The 7,539-nt window shown below is 41.4% G+C and overlaps 1 long non-coding RNA gene across 1 annotated transcript; it reads left to right on the forward strand.

Moving 5' to 3' along the window:
• Window positions 1-949: 949 nt before the first annotated feature.
• Window positions 950-7,247, forward strand: LOC138954624 (uncharacterized). Its single transcript, XR_011451910.1, has 5 exons — window positions 950-1,260; window positions 2,951-3,019; window positions 4,112-4,206; window positions 6,450-6,620; window positions 7,162-7,247. It is a non-coding gene; the product is annotated as an uncharacterized lncRNA (long non-coding RNA).
• Window positions 7,248-7,539: the final 292 nt, after the last annotated feature.

Raw genomic sequence — 7,539 nt, forward strand, 5'->3', positions numbered from 1 at the left:
ACGGCTACCTGAACCAAAGTTCCCAATTCTGATATATTTAGCCGGTTAGCTAGTTGTTCCAATATTTTCCTTTGTCTAGATAAAAATTCAAATAATAATTATTGTATTACTTTTCCAGTTATGTATTTCAGTATTTACCTATTCAGTCAGTTATTTATTTAATTATTTTGGCATTATACAAAAGTCTAAAAATATTCTACATAAATAAAAAGCAAATAAGCATTAAAAACCGCTCCACTCCAACCATATTCCGCGTACACTAAGGCAACAACCCCAACTCAATCTGTACTTCCATCCCCATTTTGAAATACCGTGCGCTACAACATACTTCCAGAACTATAACACAATTATATGTGTTCTCTGTGTGCATGTCTGTCCAGTGTTTTGTCCCCCCATATTAACTCTACCTGTCCCAAGCCGGAGAGGCCAATTGGTCCAAAGAGAACGTTAAAAACTATAGGTACATAGCTATAGTCAGTCAGTCAGTCAGTTTCTCTCTCTCTCTCTCTCTCTCTCTCTCTCTCTCTCTCTCTCTCTCTCTCTCTCTCTCTCTCTCTCTCTCTCTCCCTCCCTCCCTCCCTCCCTCCCTCCCTCCCTCCCTCCCTCCACCCATTGCACACCGGTTGGACCGTATATAAGGTAACGTCAAATTATGCTTGTGCAACGTATGTGGGAGTATCACTTATACCCTCAGGATATCTCTTATCCTGTTGCGTAGCGTTACAAGCAGAGAACAGTATACCGAAATGGGAAGGGGAAAAAATGGATCGGGAATTTACAGGACGTCCGCTGTGCTCTCAATCTTCAGTAGTTATAAGTCCCTCTTAGTTTATCCGAGTTGAGTCTGTCTAGATAATGCCATTTTCTCCACCCCTTCTTTTGTACTTTTTTAAATTTTTTTTTTGACTGTGCTTGAAATGAAAGTTATTCGTTAGATCAGTCGTTCCTACTTTTTTGTCACTTGAAACATGGCGGACATCGGATGAAGTCACGAGTGGGGCGGTTTCGCCCTGCGAAAAGAAGCTTCGTGCCGGTTGTGGATCGGACTATAAGTAGGGTCGGCAGGCCCAAAACACGCAAAATAAACCTAGATTCCTCTTCTGGTTCCTCGCGTTGCGAGTCGTCATGGGTTCGCTCCTCAGCCGATTCAACCCAGCAAGGACTCCAAGTAGGTCAAGGAGACGGCGACTGGGCAAAATCCCAAAGTAGACTAGATCATTAGAGGAAAGGACGTTATACCCATTCCGTAAAACTCCAAAGGTATGTAAATGACTTAGGACATAAATCGGAGGGTTAGATTGCAGTTGATTCGGAGCAATGAATTTACAACGCTAAAGTTCAAAACTTCTACACCATGACCATACAAATTACTTTTTTTTTCATTCAATTTCAAACTCAAAGATTCCATTTTGTTCTGTCTGTGTTTGAACTGCATTTCGACTCTCAGCATCATGATATTGATAATGACGCAGAGCAATCAACACCTACTGAGCTAAGTTCCTTTTTATGTCTGTTGGCTAGTACAACAGTACAACTTGAACTACAAGTACAAGGGCCATGAGGTTGACATAATTTGGGGTTGGTTAATTTTGTTTGTTTGTGATGTTGCCACATAAGGCTTTAGCAGTTTTTAGTCCCATGACTCATTGAATGTTTTAAAGATCTACATATTTATGTATTATATGTCTACACACCAATGTCTCATGCACTGAGGAATTTCTGTTATGATGATGTATTGGTAACAATTCTGCAGATTGCTCCAATTGTAATACTCACTAATACTGGTATGATCATAATGACATGTAGTACTCACTACTGCTGACTCAATCAGTCAATGAAATTAAGCCATGAAACTACAGTGTTGCAACTGGATTTGTTACACATATTTGTTATGCGGTGTCTGCATGAGGAGAGGTACAACCTCTGTCCCCTCTGTTAAAATAGCAAAATCTAGATCGGCACTTTTCAGGGTGAGTACGGGTAAGGTCATCAAATCTAGTTTTTAGGCCACATGTTTGCCAAGATCTGCAGTCTTGGTTGGAGCAAAACAACGTTTGATTTGGAACAAAAAGGACTGGGTGGTCGGGTGGTAACGCACTTGCGCTCAGAAGCGAGAGGTTGCGATTTCGACCCTGGGTCAGGGCGTTAGCAATTTTCTCCCCCCTTTCCTAACCTAGGTGGTGGGTTCAAGTGCTAGTCTTTCGGATGAGAAGAAAAACCGAGGTCCCTTCGTGTACACTACATTGGGGTGTGCACGTTAAAGATCCCACGATTGACAAAAGGGTCTTTCCTGGCAAAATTGTATTAAGGCAAAGATAAAAATGACCAACCAAAATACCCGTGTGACTTGGAATAATAGGCCGTAAAAAGTAGGATATGCGCCGAAATGGCTGCGATCTGCTGGTCGATGTGAATGCGTGATGTATTGTGTAAAAAAAATTCCATCTCACACGGCATAAATAAATCCCTGCGCCTTGAGTCCGAGTCTGGAGATACGCGCGCGATATAAGACTTCATATAACATCCTGACTGCTTGCTGTGCAGAGGAAGTGTTCTTTTTAAGAAATGCATTCAAATAAAACAAATGCCGAAATGGAGAAATGCCCACTGAACAGAAACAGCCAGGCTCCTAATGTGTGGTATGAATCCAAGTTGAGAGAGATCAGCTGAGCTAGGATTTTACATGGAACAAGATCATCCCTCCACTTGCATACATACCAGAAATGAACATACAGTGTGCTTGATGTGGTGATCAAGTGACATTTTGCTATGAATTTGTTTAAGCAACTAGTAGCTTCTTCAGCGTTAATTCATTAAACAATTACTCTTATTAGAACACATTGCTAAGTTAAGTTATGCGTGTGTTTGTTATTGCAATGTAAGACCTCATGACATAGATATAACAAAATAACACATGATGAGATTCTAAATATGTTTTGTTTACTTGCAGGTCTCAGTTATTACCAAGCCCTGCCTCATTCTTCCCGCAACAGTGACATGGTGCTGTTATAGAACACAAGTAAGGCTTTTGATCATTTCCAAAATACACTAGCAATAGATTGTGAGTGCAACTGGTAATGAGAATATTTTACCACAAAAGGCTAAAGTACAAATAACAGATTTATGATGTTGGAAAAAGAAGTCCTCCAGAGCAAGTGATTAGTGTACCAGTTAGCTAGGGTGGATATATTATATAATTACAATTTACAGTCAGCATAAAATGTTGAGGCCAGTCTTGAATTGTTCTCGCCCTGTGAATTCACCGGCAAATCAGATGGCATGAAGAAATCAATGGTATATTATGCTCTGCATTGAATGAACCATCTCCAGTCATTCTGAGTGACACACCTCTTTAAAAAAAAAACATGCCAGTAATTAAATCCAGGCTACATGGGGATGGAAAATGACCCTGGCAATTTCAACCTCTGCTTGTGCCTTTGTGTAGCAGGATTGGATATGGATCTTCAAAAGCCTTAGTTCATTTGTTTGTATCATGTATGACGTTATAAGTTAATACTATTAGTCAATTTCAGATAGCAGAGTTATTTTCAGAGCTTTCTAACCTCAAACCCTGTCTGCCCCGTGGATTCTAGTTTGTAATTTAAAGGGTATTTTGATTTTGACTCAGTTTCTTTCTTGCAAGTTCATTCTTTTCTCATTCTAGGTACTAAACCACTACTGATGACTGCCTGCATCAGGGTTATAATTTATGAAGAAGTCAAAATGCACATATATAACAGTTTACAATTTAAAGGCACACTTGCCTTGTCACTATAGTGTGGGTCACTGTCTCAGATATTATATGGCTATGCTTTAACATGGAATCCCTCATCTTGGCCACATACTAAAAAATAAAATATATATTCAGTGACTGCTTGCTGTGGTGAGTTAACTCAAAATATGGGATATTTTCACAAACATTCAAGCTGATCTATGTTGGTATGCGTCCAAGTAGAGGGATGATCTTATCCCAAGTAAAAGCCTGACAAGATCTGAGACTGTGATTGTGAAGCAAAATGTTTTTACATAGTAAAGTAAGCCTTTAACGAGAAAGTATGTCTATTGCACTGGGTGTTTTATTATTATTATAGTATATATATTTTTCTTCCAGGTAGTCTCTCTTTAAACTGACTTTCTACACCATGGTGTCTCTGGCAGTGTTATAGTGGCAGAAGACAGTTGGAACTGGATATCCTCATTTAGATGGTAGGCATGTTTTCGGCTTTTGTGTTGCTTTGGTGTATGTGTGTATGGTGTGTGTGTGTGTCTGTGTTAAGGCCATGTCAGACGCACAACACAAAACAGTGTTTCCTTTCAAAACAAACACAAAACAGCGTGTTTCCCATGTGACATCCCCCAAAACGCGTTTCAGAAAACACTGTTTCGTGTTTTTGCATCGTGTTTTGGGTTTTAGAGCATGCTCTAAAATCTAAAAACACGTTTTGGTAGTCAGCCAATGAACGCGGACGATCAACTCAAGTGACTCGGTTTCCGGCACCACGGAGATAGAAAAAAATGGCAGACTCAGATGTGGTACCGATTCAGGGTAGTATCGGACCCATGAATCCTAACTAGAGTCTATGGATCCTGTCACGATTGAAGAGAGGCAATAATATCAGTGGGCGCTGCCAGCCGTGTTGTTTACAAACCCAAACACAGCGCGGTAGCTGAACGGGTCAAGCTGACACTGACCGTATCAGTGGACACTGACCGTATCAGTGGACACTGACCGTATCAGTGGGCACTGCCAGCCGTGTTGTTTACAAACTCAAACACAGGGCGATAGCTGGACGGGTCAAGCTGACACTGACCGATATTTCTGTGAAAACACGCACCGCGCTTCATCTGTGTGTTTCGCAAGTGACATCCCCTCTTTAAAAACATGTGTTTCCCCGACGTTTTGAGATGGTGTTTTTGTCGAAAACAGGGTTTTGTGTTGTGCGTCTGTCTCCGCCTTTAGACACATACCAGAAATAAACACACTGTTTGCATGCTGTGGTGAAGTGACATTTTGTGATTTGTTTTTTTTAATGAACTAGTACAGGTAGCTTTTACAGCATTTATTCATAACACAATCGCACTTTTTGGGGTATGTGAACAAGTTAAGAGATCAGGGTTCGACACTAGCGGGGGGCGGAACGCCCCAGAGTTTTGTGTTCCGCCCCAAACATTGCCGAAGCTTGGGGCCCACTCCGCCCCAGGATAAATTCCAACAATAACAAACCGAAAATTCTAATGCCAGCAGAGCCAATCACTAAAACTCGCCAGTCAAAGTCGTCACTGAAATTTGCTTTACGATCAATGCCGCAGTCAAGAAAAAAACACATTCAAATCGTCGAAGGACAATGTCGTAAGGGAAATAACTCCCAGATTGCGCTCTTTAGCGTGAGAGATAAGTATCGCCTTCAAATGCCAAACGCAAAATGTGGCGACACATCCCTGGTGTAAAAAGACATGGTCAAATGAAGATGAAGAACAGGGTGGAGAGAAACGAAAAAAGGAGACCGATGCAGCCAAAAGCGCGAAGCGCTGTCGTAATTTCAATGTCAAATGGTTGAAAGAATTTCCCTGGCTTCAGTACGATGAAGAAAAACAGACAATGCATTGCCGCACGTGAATACTGAGAGTGGGCCCCAGATTTTTTTTTCCGCCCCAGCAATTTCCATCTCTGGGGCCAGTGTGGCCCCAGGCCAAATAAGTTAGTGTCGACCCCTGGAGATCATGTCTTATCCCATTTTAAAGCCCTACCAGATCTGAGACGGTGAGCCAAATTGTTTTCATGAGAAGGAATGTGCCTTTTAGTGAAATCTATGTACTTTACAAAACATATTTTAAGAAATGAAATGTGTTACAAGTAACAGCCATAGGAGTGATAGCCTGTAGGTGGAATAATAATCTTCAATTGCCTATAAATGATTATCTGGTTAAGAATGACCTCTTCAAGAAAATTAATGCAAAGCATTTTGATGTTTGTGACGATTAGTTACTCTTTATCACGTTTGGTCGCTGATTTTGCTGTCAGTGTCAGTGTTGGGCAGGTGTGCGTCCATGATGTCATTGCTATTGAAAACTAATCTGTACTGTAAAGTAAATGTACCCATACATGGCAGTTGTCTGGTCAAACCGGGGGCCAGCCATGACTGGGACTGATGTATCCTCAGGCACTCGACACCAGGTGGGCGGGGCCAGTGGTTGGGGTGTGATTCCCTGCCTTACACCACCACAAAGTGTTGTATCACTAGACAAGACTGAGCAGAACTTCTGCCCCCCCCCCACCCCCCTCACCAATTGACCACTCAGTGCCATGTGCCTGTGGCTGTATCATAAACACTTTGTGACAATAGTTGTTACCTCCTTAGAACATATCTTGTGATGCTCCTCGGTGTTTGATGTATGCTAACTGGTGTACTTATGACATAGTGTTCATATGAAAGTTTTATGTGTTGCAGCTCATCCAGATCACAGGTACACAAAGGAGCTGGTTCCAGTGAAAACATAGGCACATGGAACTGCTTATGGACTACTTTAGAAAGTGTGCGGTTACAACCAAGACTCTCCAGTTAGGAAGGTCTGCGGAAGGGTGCTTGTTCTGTTTCCTCGGACAGGCTTTTCAAGACTAGGTAGGTTAAACCACATGATTGGGCTTTAATTATGAATGCACTTCAAAGTTCACTTATTTCATTATCTGGTACAAGTTCTCTTGCATGTGGGTGTAAGGCTGAAGAAGAACCTCTGACAAGTCAATTTTCAAGCAACTGAGCATGAACCCAGGTAAAAAAAAACTATGAAGAAATCATATCAGGTTATGCTTTGCAGTGAACCACCACCAGTATTTATTTATTTATTAAGGAGATTTCTATAGCGCATAACTAAAAGCACTATTTCTGAGTAACACGTCATCTTAATTAAAGCATGCCAGTATCGCCAGGCTCCTTTTGGGTGGTAAATGTGGATCTTCAAAAGCCTAAGTTAAAAAAACAAGATGTAAAAGTACATTTTGAATAGTAGGTTTTTTTCAGAGGGCAGATATCACAAGATATGATCGTTCAACTGCATGTATGCCTCATTACTAAAACAAAAATTAAGTGGTATTTTACTCGTCTTTCTGGTAAAACATATACACCATCAATATATTATAATAATGATCTTGCTTGTTTACAGATGGACAACAGCTGCTGCCAGGACTAGGTTACGCATAAAGAAAACAGTCAACACTTGGCTGGTGCTGGAGCTTCTTTGATGTCTATATCAACAAAAAAAAGACAGACAGATACCAGCTCATTCAAGACTATATCCCCATTTTACTCACACAGAACAGAGAGCCATCTTCCGCCTTCGCACAGGACACTGCTGTCTGAAGGTACACCTCAAAAGGATAGGTTTTGCACCTACAGCGGACTGTGGCTAGGGTAGGAAGAACAGACTCTGCAACACGTTCTGAGAGGGTTGCCTTTCCTTGCCACCCCTGTGCAACAAGACTTGGCCAGAGAGCACACATCCAAATGCAAACACTGAAGAGGAAGAAGAAGAAGGTGCCCA

Source organism: Littorina saxatilis, unplaced genomic scaffold (assembly GCF_037325665.1).
Source record: "Littorina saxatilis isolate snail1 unplaced genomic scaffold, US_GU_Lsax_2.0 scaffold_2885, whole genome shotgun sequence".
Lineage (NCBI taxonomy): Eukaryota > Metazoa > Mollusca > Gastropoda > Littorinimorpha > Littorinidae > Littorina > Littorina saxatilis.